This window comes from Danio rerio, chromosome 12, assembly GCF_052040795.2.
Source record: "Danio rerio strain M-AB ecotype USA chromosome 12, GRCz13ab, whole genome shotgun sequence".
NCBI classification, from domain to species: Eukaryota; Metazoa; Chordata; class Actinopteri; order Cypriniformes; family Danionidae; genus Danio; species Danio rerio.
This window is the reverse complement of record NC_141032.1, coordinates 4196943-4210000: the sequence shown is the minus strand read 5'-3', so window position 1 is coordinate 4210000 and position 13058 is coordinate 4196943. Positions and strand designations below refer to the sequence as shown.

At 37.6% G+C, this 13058-nt stretch overlaps 1 protein-coding gene and 1 long non-coding RNA gene across 8 annotated transcripts in view; one reads left to right on the top strand and one right to left on the bottom strand.

Annotated features, from left to right (window-relative positions):
- Positions 1–13058, top strand: part of wnk4a (WNK lysine deficient protein kinase 4a) — a 128656-nt gene that overhangs the window by 12781 nt on the left and 102817 nt on the right. The window lies entirely within an intron of this gene.
- Positions 6448–12671, bottom strand: LOC147834374 (uncharacterized). The gene is made up of 3 exons (XR_015503805.1): positions 9533–12671; positions 7375–8360; positions 6448–7339 (listed from the first exon to the last, which is right to left on the bottom strand). It is a non-coding gene; the product is annotated as an uncharacterized LOC147834374 (long non-coding RNA).

Below are 13058 nucleotides of genomic sequence, written 5' to 3'. Positions count from 1 at the left end.
TGCAGAGTATATTGATAATGTTTTTATGCAAAGTATATATTTTGAAGAGGGGGGGGAACAATAAATCGTTGTATGAATGCTGTAATGTTTAAATAATTTCCATTTAAAACGCGTGAAGGTCATGTGACCATCAGGAAGAACGCAGCATCCCATTTCTCAAAGGACGCGTTCTCTGCCCTCGCGGCCTCCTGAGTTCGTTCTTCCGAGGACACCTGGCAAGACCGGTCTCCACAAGAACACAAGTCCATTCTCTGCGTTCTTGGAATTGAGAAACAGCCAAGGTCTTATAGGTATACTTGAAACGCCCAGGCAGGTGTGTTGAGGCAAGTTGAAGCTAAACCCTGCAGGGCACCGGACCTCCAGGAACGAGACTGGTGACCCCTGTCCCAGGGCCTGAGTGTCCACATATGTGGACTGCACATTTTACCTCTTAAGTGGCTGTTTAAAACACTTTGAATGTTTTATATTTTGTTACTGACATACAGTGTCATCCTGCAACTGTTTTGCAGCATATTAATGTCCAAAACCCTATTTTTAACTGTCCAAAATGAGAAAAAATGTTGTTTTTACTCTCTGATAGTCAAAGCAAGTAAAAAAAATGTCCATGTTATATATGCATCAAAAAACAGTCAGGAAAAAGGGTTTTATGTAAATTCAGACAAGAGTCCACATATATAGACATCTTTTTTCTGTGAAAGTGCACCATATCAAAAGATGACACTTAGATTTTTATTCTAATTAAGTTCCAATAATCCCGAATAGCAAAGAGACATAAAAAACGCATGTAAAAAAAACACCTTGTGCCTTAAGATGATATCGAGAAGTTGACATTATCATGATAATAGTAGGCATTATCCATATGGCTATTACGTTTATTTAATGTGCTGTGAAATTATAAATATATAAATTCTAGGTTCTACTGGAATAGTATAAAAGTGAGGAGGTTATATACAGTGTGTTTTACATTTTGAGGTGAAGGTGACATTCTAGGAATGATCAAGACAAGAAGGCTGGGTGTGAGAGATTAAGCTTTTGTCTTGCTGGCTAGAGAGAAGACCCTGAAGTAATGCAAATGCTAGTTTCAAGGCACGACTGTGACTTTTGTCTTTGTAAAAGTCTGACTGATACTGCACGTTGATTGGATTGAGACCTATGCATTTGAATTAGTGTTATGGTGATGAGATCAAGACCACGAAACAATAACAGGCTCTATTATAATGATCTAGACGCAAAGTCTAAAGTGCATGGCGTAAAAGGATTAAGGGCATGTCCGAATCCACTTTTGCTATTTTAAGGATGAAATAATATGCTCTGCGCCGTGGCGTATGGTCTAACAGGGTTGTGCTTATTCTGTTAATGAGTTCTGGGTGTGTTTTGAGCATAATGTGCATTAAACCAATCAGAGTCTCATCTCACATTCCCTTTAAGAGTCAGTTGCATCACACTATGGCGCATTTGCTGTTTACATGGTGGACTTTGTTAGTGGAAAAACTGAACGCTTCACTAACAAGAAAACAGTTAAACAGAGCATCTGCAGCAGAAGGATGAAGAACGAGCCTCCTCCATTCAGCCTCTTTACTTTTGCTCTTTACTCAGTTACTTTTGTGGATAAGAAAACAGTGTTGTACTCACCCCACTGAAGACATTCAAGCGCAGAGATTTGTTTTAAAACTGTTTCTAAATTTAGTTTTAATCTCCAGCAAACGGATAAATGAACAATAATAACGAAGGGCGGTCAAAAAACTGAGTTATATCCAAACACACATGCTGTTTTTATGCCCCATATGGTAATGCAGATGACTCAAAACCCGACAGGTGGACAAATCTAAGCTTGTTTTTATGAAAACAAATATAAATATGCATATAATAAATAATACTGCCAATTATATTAACATTATACAAATGCAAATTGTCAAGGATAAGCTGAAAAAAGACCTCTAAGGTGAAGAAAATGTATTGCTGTACATCCTGTGTGTATTAAGATATGTGTAAGCGTTTCACCCCGTATAGACACGCTCTGCGCTGGACTTTAGACCAGCTTTTAGTTGGTCAATTGCTTGGTCTATTTCAGTTCCTCAAAATAGCAACGCACCAACAATGCGCCTTAACACACTTTCTTTCTAGACTGAAACACAAATGAGTCCACAAATTAGCGCAAATGGATTTGCTATTTAAACAACGTGGTGCAAAAGGGGAAAATTACTGTTGCGCTGGTCTGAAAATAGCAACAAATCACGTCAAACTTGCGCCTTATTGCGCCATGTGTATGATAGGGCCCGAAATGTTTGCATCTTCCATTTTTTTTTACTTTTTAAAATTGAATCAGGTCAGATATATATTTGTTACTTGTTTAATGTAGTATAATTATTACATAAATAAATAATTTAAAAAATAAAATGCTAATAAAAGTAGTGTTTCTTTTGGACAATGTTACGTTGCAAGAAATGTCTATTCAGCATAGCAATTCCAGCATTATGGAGGTGACATTTGCAGTAAAAACTCAAAACATAGATTCATAGAGAGCGTATATGCTAACATTATATTGAAACATCTGTTTATATTCTTCAAAACTACCAACCGCAGAGTTCAGGGATCGGAAATAATATAAATCTGTAAACATATTTTATATTTTAAGCATGTGAGATTACAGCATACGACACACTTTGTAGAAATTCTGTGAATTAAACTGCACAACCCCAAAGAAACAATGCTAATCAAAAGGACAAGAGTCAACTCTCTATTAAACAAACATGATGGATTTCATTTTATTTGACATTATTTCATTTAGAGAAAGGAGAAAGCTTGGGTATGGTTGTGACTCCTCTCTGTTATACCCAATTCACAGAGGGGGCTTCAGCGTCAACGCTTGACAGAGGAGCGTGTCTGTAGTTAGGGCTGATGCGATTATCATAGCAGCGTCAGCCAGTGAGCTGGCGTATTTGCACACAGCGGTCTGATTGGCTGACGCTTCAGTCAGCGCTTAAAAAGTTGAGAAATTCACAACTTCTGCAGCGAGCAATGCTACTGACGCAGCGCCGACAGTACCACAATGTAGTTCTGCAACGCCTGACGTCACCCATTCAAAGTGAATTAGAAGCATTGACGCCCCGTGTGAATTCGGTGTTATGGATGTGACAGGTGTGAAATTGGCAACCCGGGCTCATTGTGGAAACGTAGCCCCGCGGATGTTTCTGCGGACTGCGATTTACGTCCCGGGAGGTACGTATTCGAGCGTTTTTTTGTTTTTCGCGGATCCGCGAGAGGCCGCTGTGCGCGCTTTTTCGCGTCTCGGGCGGGCGCCTCTCGGGAGCGCGCAGCGTTCGCGCCCGCAGCGTTCTCGCGCGAAAAGCCGCCGGATCGAAAAAAAAAAAAAAAAAAGCAAAAGCCCCCGTCTTCGATTTCGACCGCGTTTTCGGATGCCGCCGCGTTCTCGCCCTCATTTTCCGGATTCCGTTTTTCGTCTTACCTGATTTCCGGAACCCGTCGTTCCCCGGACTCGATCCTGGTCGTCGTCCACCGCGGCCGGCTCCGGCTCCTCCTCCTCCGGGGCCTCCGCTCCGCCAACGCAACGCTGTGAGCTAGGTGGACAAACTGATTGCGTCGGGAAAGCCCTCCACTCGGAGGCGAGCCGTCGGCCGGCGAGCGCGAAGAGGAGGGGCGGAGCAGCGCCACACCGCCCCGCAGCGTTCGCTCGAAAAAAACAAACGCGGCCTTTACGTACCTCCGGCCATGTAAATCGCAGTCTCCAGAAACGTCCGCGGTGCTACGTTTCCAGAATGAGCTTGGGTTGGAAATTGGCACTTGTGTGACTTTAGTAAATCAAATATAATTGCTTGAGAACATTGACAGAGACATTTGTAAGTATGTTTACAGTACTGTCAAATACTTGCCTATACAAAAACCTTAGAAAGGATTTCACTAGTTTGGTAATAACTTAATTTTTTTTATAGCAAGGTTGACATTTGCATGGAATTGTATTGCATATATTGTGCATGCACACATTGAGATATTGAGCATGAAACGATGCATTGCGTAGCTGTAGTCTGGAGCTTTGTAAATTTCCAGTCAGCCGTCTCGTGTTGGGTTACCCAGCGCTTGGACCTCGGCCACTCTCTTCCTGTGGGTCTAAAGCAACAGGTAATGCAGTGAAACCCGGTGTGTTGGTCAAACTGCAGCGCTGGAGCTCAGAGAATAGATTTCAACTGAGACTCTGCTGTGGAATTTTCCTTTGCTTCGCTGTCAGACTGTACGTTCAGAGTGACGCATCTCAGCAATCAGTTACTTCATACAACATGTGCATGTTTAATGAGCACATGAAACTACAGACGGAGCTGGAACGTTTTGGTTCAGTAGCTTTGGTGAGAATAGAAGCGCGGTTTAATGTGTTCAGTGTGCACTTGTAGTGTACTTCAGATGTTTTCAGAAAACTGGTGGTAAAATAAGAGACCACTTCAAGTTTATCTCGTCCTAAGCCTGTCACGATATTGATTTTTTTTGTCGTACAACATATTGCACCGAAATATATTGCAATAAACAATATTATTGTCATTTTAAGAGCAATTATTATCATTATATAATGCCAGAATGACAATATGTTGGGCTCTATTTTGATGATCCAGGTGCAAAGTCCAAAGCTCAGGGCGCAAAAGCATTAAAGGCGTGTCTGAATCCACTTTTGCTATTTTAAGGACGGAAAAATCCAATTTGCGCCGTGGCGCATGGTCTAACAGGGTTGAGCTTATTTTCTTAATGAGTTATGGGTGTGTTTTGAGAATAAACCAATCAGAGTCTCATCTCCCATTCCCTTCAAGAGTCAGTTGTGTCGCGCCATAAGCGCATTTGCTATTTACATGGCGGACTTTGTAAGTGGAAAAACTGAATGAATTAACATGTTAATACACATTAATAAAGTGACTTTTATTTACTTTTTAGTAGTTTAAAATAATATAATGTGTAAGAAAGAATAAACAGAAATCTGTAAAATAGCGTAAAATGTGCTGCCAATTTATTACTGTTTGTGTAGCGCAATATTTAACACCAACCCAGATAATATATCACTGCAAACTGTTAAAAACGTCAATAAAAGTCCCTTTTTTGTTTTAATTTTCAAGATTAAAAGTTGTCTGTAGAAAGATTAAGCTCCCATAATGCAATTTAAAAGCATAAATAAACGGGTAAAAAAAATATGGAAAATGGAAATTTATGGATTTTTTAGTAAATATGTATATTATTTTCAAAATGTACTTGATTATGGCATTGCGTAACATAACACTAGAGAAGATTAAAATAGAATGGATAGAAGAACTAGGAATTAATATTCCAGAAGAAACTTGAGATAAAGCAGTTGAAATTATAAACAAGACTTCATCAAGTGCGCGTCTGAATCTGATTCAGATGAAAATTCTTTACCGTATTCACTACAGCAAAACCCAACTGGCTAAAATCTACTCCAATATAGATAACATATGCGATCGTTGCAACTCATGCAAGGCAGACCTAACCCATATGTTCTGGTCATGTGACAAACTGAGACGATTTTGGTCTTCAATATTTGAGATTTTAAACTCAGCCTTCAATTTAAGAATTCAACCTAATCCGGTAATAGCTTTGTTTTGTGTACCAAAAAAGGACATGCATGTAGCCAAAGAAATATAAAATGCCTTTGCCTTTGTAGCATTAATAGCCAGAAGAAGAAGTCTTATAGAGGGGAAATCACCAATGCCACCTAAACTCTCACTTTGGCTTAGTGATGTAATGCTATTTCTGAAAACAGAAAAAATTTATATTTTCTCAGAGGTTCAACCGAAACATTTTTCAAAACATGGGAACCTTTAATAATTCATATTCAGACTAATGTACTCCTCCAAGCATGAATTCCCAACCCCCAACAAACCCCCCTCCCACCCTACTGTTTTTTTCATTATTATTATTATTATTATTATTATTATTATTATTATTATTATTATTATTATTTATTTATTTATTTATTTTATTATTATTTAATCAATTTCCTTTTCATAATAATTTTATTATGTTAATTTGTTGTTCAAAAAAAGGCAAAAAAACGAAAATACTTTTGTCATTGTATACCTGTAATGTATTGTACTTTTTGTCAAAAACACAATAAAAAAGTATGTATATTATAAAATAATGCATATATTTCAATAATAAAATGCATTTATTATAAATGTTTGTCAGTGCACTTTAATGAACAGTCAGTAAACATTTAATTTAATAAGCATTTTGACTATAATACTTTATGGATAGCACTGAAAACATGACATATTTGTAAAGTATTTTGCATAATAATATATTAATAATAATATATTATTTGCATAAGTACTGTTTTTAGAAGTGAAACAGCTGAAGTTTGCTTTATTTTGCCACTAATGCTGTCAATAAAACATAACTCATATTAAACCCGAAGCCTTCCTTGCGTTAGTATCTGATGCAGTGGAATGAACGGCATCAGTTCTGGGTTGTTTTTGTTCATTTTAATAGAGTTAAAAGGAATTTTGGTGTAATTGAACCCCTTTGATAATGATTTCATGCTCATAGAGGGTTTGAATAGCAGAACATTGTTGCCTTCAGCTGTTGTCTGTTTTGAGTTTCAATCCTTTGAAATGCTTTTATCAGTTGTTGACATAAATCTTTTTTTTGTAAGTGAGATATGCTCTATAAAGTACAGATTTTAACAGATTATTTATTGACTGATTGATTTATTGGTCAAAATGTTCTGTATATTTCTCTCTATGCATTGCATTATCAAAACTCAAAAGGCTCTGATTTTTGAAGATACAGTGATGGTACGGTGGCTCAGTGGTTATCACTGTCGCCCCACAGCAAGAAGATCGCTAGTTCAAATCCCGGCAGGGTCAGTTGACATTTCTGTGTGGAGTTTGCACGTTCTCCCAGTGTTGGTGTGGGTTTCCCCACAGTCCAAACACATGTGCTATAGAGGAATTGATCAACTAAATTGGCTGTAGTGTATGTGTGTGTGAATGAATGTGAGAGTGTATGGGCGTTTTCCAGTACCAGCTTGCAGCTGGAAGGGCATCCGTTGCATAAAACATATGGCGAAATAGTTGCCGGTTCATTCCGCTGTGGTGGCTCCTCATAAATAAGGGACTAAACAGAAGGAAAATTAATAAACAGTGATGGTACAGTCGAGGTTTGTTCAAACTACTTATTTAAAATGAGCTGAAAAAACTCAATTCTTGCAACTTAATTGTTTTATCTTCAATTCACTGACATTTGTAAAAACAATTAAGTTAATTTAATCAATTGGTATTGGGACAACATGAAGAATGACTTATTAGTTTTTACAAATGTATGTGAACTAAACATAAAACAATTAAGTTGTGCCCAAAACACTCAAGAATTGTGTTGTTTTAGCTCATTTTTAATAAGTAGTTTGAACAAACGGCATTTTTTGAAGTTCTTCTCAACATGCATACTGTAAAGTGCTTTGTACGCTTAGATTTTATTTATTTATTATATATTTATTATGTCAAAGCAGTTAGTAAATCAGCATACTATCATATCAAATACATTGCACAAATCAGATGCTTTGTTTCCAGTGAAGATTCAGAGAAACTTGTTCATGCTTTTATCAGCAACAGGGTGGATTACTGTAACGGCCTCCTCACAGGCCTTCCCAAAAAGACAGTCAGACAGTTGCAGCTCATCCAAAACGCTGCGGCCAGGATTCTGACCACAACCAGGAAATCAGAGCGCATCACACCTGTCCTCAGGTCTTTACACTGGCTCTCAGTTACATTCAGAATAGATTTTAAAGTATTATTACTTGTCTGTAAATCACTAAATGGCCTAGGACCTAAATACATTACAGGTATGCTCACTGAATACAAAACCAACAGATCACTTAGATCTTTAGGATCATATAAACTAGAAGTTCCAAAAGTCCAGTCTAAGCAGGGGGAATCTGCCTTCAGCCATTATGTCCCTCGCTGCTGGAATCAGCTTCCAGAAATAATCAGATGTGCTCCAACATTAGGCACATTCAAATTAAGACTGAGAACACATCTGTTTAGCTGTGCCTTTACTGTATGAGCACTGTGCTGCGTCCGACAGATTGCACTATTATGTTTTGCTTTTCTTTTTCATTATCTTATAACCTATTTTAACACATTTTTATCTGTTTTATCTATTTTTTAATTTTTTTATTGTTTAGGGGTTTTCACCTTTATTGATAGGACAGTGGAAATATAGAGGAATATAGAGGAAATATATAAGTGTGGGGAGCAGAGATAGGGGATGGATCAGCAAAGAACCTTGAGACGGTAATCGAACTCTGGTCGCTGCGAGCACCTCGATGCTATGTGTCGACGCACTAACCACTAGGCCAGGGGTCGGCAACCCAAAATGTTGAAAGAGCCATATTGGACCAAAAAAAACAAAAACAAATATGTCTGGAGCCGCAAAAAATTCAAAGCCTTATATAAGCCTTATAATGATGGCAACACATGCTGTATGTATTTATATTAGCTATATTAGCATACTATAAAAATGAATTTGTTAGCTACAAATACATACTGAGCCTTCATGATTAAATGTTCATTTCCCTGCAGTGCATCCTGTAGAGAATGACGCGCTACGTGACTACTCTGTTGTACGATGCCGTCTCAAGTTTAACTTAATTACAGTATATTAATGAATTATGTTTAACGTTCAAGTTTAACTTCATTATATATTAATGAATTATGTTTAATGTTCAAGTTTAACTTCATTACAATATTATTGCATTATGTTTTGCTTTGATGAAATTAAAGAAATGCAATAAAGAAATCAGATTTTTTTAATGTTTTTTTATTTTTTATTTTGAGGATTCAAAAAAACAACATCAAAATGAACGTGCACAACGTGCCCCTTATCTGGGCAACAAACAGTGCAATACAACGCAGCCTGCCATTTCCATTTTAAGATCAGCTCGAGTCATTCCTGGGAATGTGCTCAACAAGGAAGGGTCAATCTCCAGGGGTGTGTGTCAAGGAAAGACAGTCTCGTTTTTTCCTTTCGCAATTCGCAAAATCTGCTCCCAAATGCAGTTTGCATATCAACGATCGCACCTTGTAAATAATCACCGTTGAGTGAGTGATCGGGATGGGCTTCTTTGAATTCTCTCAGGGAGGGAAAATGAGAAAGCGTGCCCCACTGTACATCTTTGGCAAAGACAGCTTGCGCTCCATGGCGCATCACACAGCCGCCGGTTTGTTTACAACAGCTACCTGCCTGGCATCCCGCCCTGCGGATAGAAACGTGTGTCGCAGGCTATGACGCAAATCTTCGTTGACAGAAATGTTGAAATTAAATATTCTACACACTTTTACAGCATTGGAAAACGTTAAGATTGTTTGTCCTCCTATAGAAACCATATTAAAACAAAAAATATATTTACCTCCCTCATCGTTATCCATTTTCAAACATTTTTTGAAAAAGTTCCAGGGAGCCACTAGGGCAGCGCTAAAGAGCCGCATGCGGGTCTAGAGCCGCGGGTTGCCGACCCCTGCACTAGGCTATTGGCGCCGACTGTTTTACCTGTTTTTTATTCTTATTTTTATAATTCTTATTATTTGTTTTTATTTTCTTACACTCTTCTCTTTTATTTCTGTTTATGTAAAGCACTTTGAATTGCCACTGTGTATGAAATGTACTACAGAAATAAACTTGCCTTGCCTATTTTCGAACAGAAACATTATACATAAAATATCATTAACAAAAAAATACATGTCAAAAAAGAAGTTGTTTTGAAAGAAAGTGTACAAAAATTACATGTTATAAGTAAGTGTGTGTTCTGAATGTGCTGTTCTATTCTGTTCTATTCAAGTTGGGCAATATGACAACAATCTCATATTACAATGTCTCGATATAAATTTCATATCCTGACAATATATTTATCACAATACAGCATAATAGGGTCCCACTTTATATTAAGTGTCCTTAACTACTATGTACTTCCATCAAAAAATAAATACAATGTACTTACTGTGTTTATGATGTATTTGAGAACACTTGTGGTGCTTTTGAGTTGGAATAGAGGTTGGGTTATGAACAGGTTTGGTGGTGTGGGTAGGTTTAAGGGTGGGTTAAGGTGTAAGGGATGGCCAACAGTGTATTTACAAATGTAATTACAAAAGTTAGTTACAGATGTAATTACATACATGTATTTAATCAAGCATAAGTACACAGTAAATACATGTATTTACACAATAAGTAACAAACTATTAACTCCTGTGCAAGTACTTATTAGTTAAGGCCCCTTGATATAAAGTGGGACCCAAAATATAATATAGTTATAGTACAATATAGTTTCTGTATATATTGGGAAGCCCAAAATTATTTACATCCCTGGCAACTTCTGACTTAAAGTTACTTGAATTCAACAGCAAGTTGTTTTTGACCGGAAATGACACAGGCTTCTCTTAAAAGATAATAAGATGATGTACAAAAGGCGTTATTGTGAACAAATTAAAACATATTTCTCAGCTTTTATTTGCATTTGAACAAAAACTTTAAGTCCAAATTTGCCTGATTTCAGGGTTGACCGTATCCACACACTGTAAAACCCAACAGTCAACTTTATCAACTGAAATGAGTGTAGGTAACTCAAAATTGACTAAAAGTTAACTCATTTGAAAAGAGTTTTGAACTCAGTGTTGAAAGTAATGAGTTAATTAAATACCTCATTACTTCAACTTAACTGGAGTAAGTTTACAGTGCTCATACAGATACATTTTTTTAACTCAAATGATTTGCTGCAATCGGTTTCCTCAAACAGTTTGAGTTGCCTGAACTTATTGAGTTTTACAGTACTCAGTTGGTTTGAGTTCTCTTCACTTATTGGGCTTTATTGTGCTCAGATTACTTAGTTTACTCAAATGTATTAAGTTCACAGTACTCATTAGGATTAGTTTTTAAACTTAAAAGGTTTGTTGCAATCGGTTTCCTCAAATGGTTTGAGTTACCTTAACTTTTTGGGTTTTACAATGCATGTAAAAGTATAGTAAAAAAAAGCTCATCCATATGTAACTATTATTAATTAACTTTCTTTAGTATTTCAAAGTTAGTTTTTTAATTAAGAATGCATTGAAAAAGACAACTAGTTGACTTTACTTATTTTAAAAGTGATTAAACTCTTTCTTAGTCACTAGTAAGTGGCTTTAGTTTATTAAACTTTTCCCCTTGAGTTTGATGCCATCAGTGCAAAAGAAGAGGGTCTTTCAAAAATGCCGTCTGGTGTCTTATCAGCATTTGCCTGCTGGACTAAATATATTCTTTTTTTCGTGCATAGAGAGACGTGCTGTGCGTGATGTTCACCAGCGCATTTCGTCATGTAGGGTGTGACGCTGTGTGTATATGACTGCACGTTCTCTGCCAACTGCTATAGGGAGATTACAGCTGATTCCGGAGAAAAAAAGATGCAGAAAGTACACTTGTGCAAATGTGTCTAAGAGTTTAGCCTCTGATGACGCAGAGCAATATGCATTAGAAACAGCATGCTACATGATATTTCTTACCAATTGTTCCAAATATCAAATGTAAAGGTTGTCCTTTAGAGCATAACATGACTATTTGTCAGAATAATTAAAAGATGCCATTTTTTTAGACATCTATCAATTCAACATGACAAAAATGTTTTGAAAAATACACTGTAAAAAGTGATAAGTTGCTTTACCTAAATAAAAAGAAAGTAAACTTGGAACTGTTAAGTTGACATAACTTAATTTTTTATAATTCTACCTTTTATTTTAAGGCAGCAGGTTTACTCACTTTTAAGAATAAGTAATTTTTTGCTGTACATTCTTAAAATAAAAACTTACCTTGAAGTTCTGAAGAAAGTGATGAAAATAACTATATGAATAATTGAGTGTAATAATAAATGAGTAAATGTTAACTCTATACTTAAAACATGTAAAAATAGATTTGGCCCTTTTTCATCTGGATATATCAACCTTAAAATCAGGCGAGTTCTGACTTAAAGTTTATGTTCGACTGTAAATAAAAGCTGAGAAATATATTTTTTCTTCCCCCACAATAATGCTGGTCAATAATTTCCAGTCATAAAAAAACTTACTGGTTGAAGAAAAGACATAATTTGCCATATATAGTATCCATTTATTTAAGTGAAAAAAAAATTCAAGACATTTCATTGTTACAGAGAAAATAGGCTCATCTTACAAGTATCTACAGTTAAACATTTGATTTTACTATATTGCAGTGGTGGAAAGTAAAGTACCGTTACTTGCCTAAAAATGTAGTGCAAGTAGAGTAAAAGTATCAGCTGTGAAGATTACTCACAGTATGAGAAAAAAGTAGACCTTTCAAAAGTACTCAAGAGTAGTGAGTATTGCACTGTAGAAAGCTGATGCCAGGTAATTTGTCAACCCGGGCTCATTGTGGAAACGTAGCCCCGCGGACGTTTCTGCGGACCACGAAATACGTCCCGGGAGGTACGTAATCGAGCAGTTTTTGTTTTCGCGGATCGGCGAGAGGTCGCTATGCACGCTTTTTCGCGTCTCGGGCTCCTCTCGGGAGCGCGCCCCGTTCGCGCCCGAGATGTTTTTGCGTGAAAAGCCGACCCGGCCGCCCTCCTCTTCCTCCTCCTCCTCCTCCTTCCCTAAACCCAAGCGACGGTTTGCAAAAGCCGTCCGAAAAAAAAAAAAAAGCAAAAGCCCTCGTCTTTGATTTCGACCACGTTTTCGGATCTTGCCGCGTTCTTGCCCTTATTTTTTGGATTCTGTTTTACATCTTACCTGATTTTTGGAACCGCTGTTCCCCAGAGTCAATCCCGGTCGTCCATGTGGCCGGCTCCTCCTCCTCTGGGCCTTCGCTCCACCAACGTAACGCTGCGAGCTAAGCAGACAAACTGGTTGCAGCGGGAAAGCCCTCCACTCGGAGGTGAGCCGTCAGCCGGCGAGAGGAGGAGCGGAGCGGCGCCACACCACCCTGCAGCGTTCGCTCGAAAAAAACTAAACGCGGCCATACGTACCTCCGGCCACGTAAATCACGGTCTCCAGAAACATCCGCGGGACTACGTT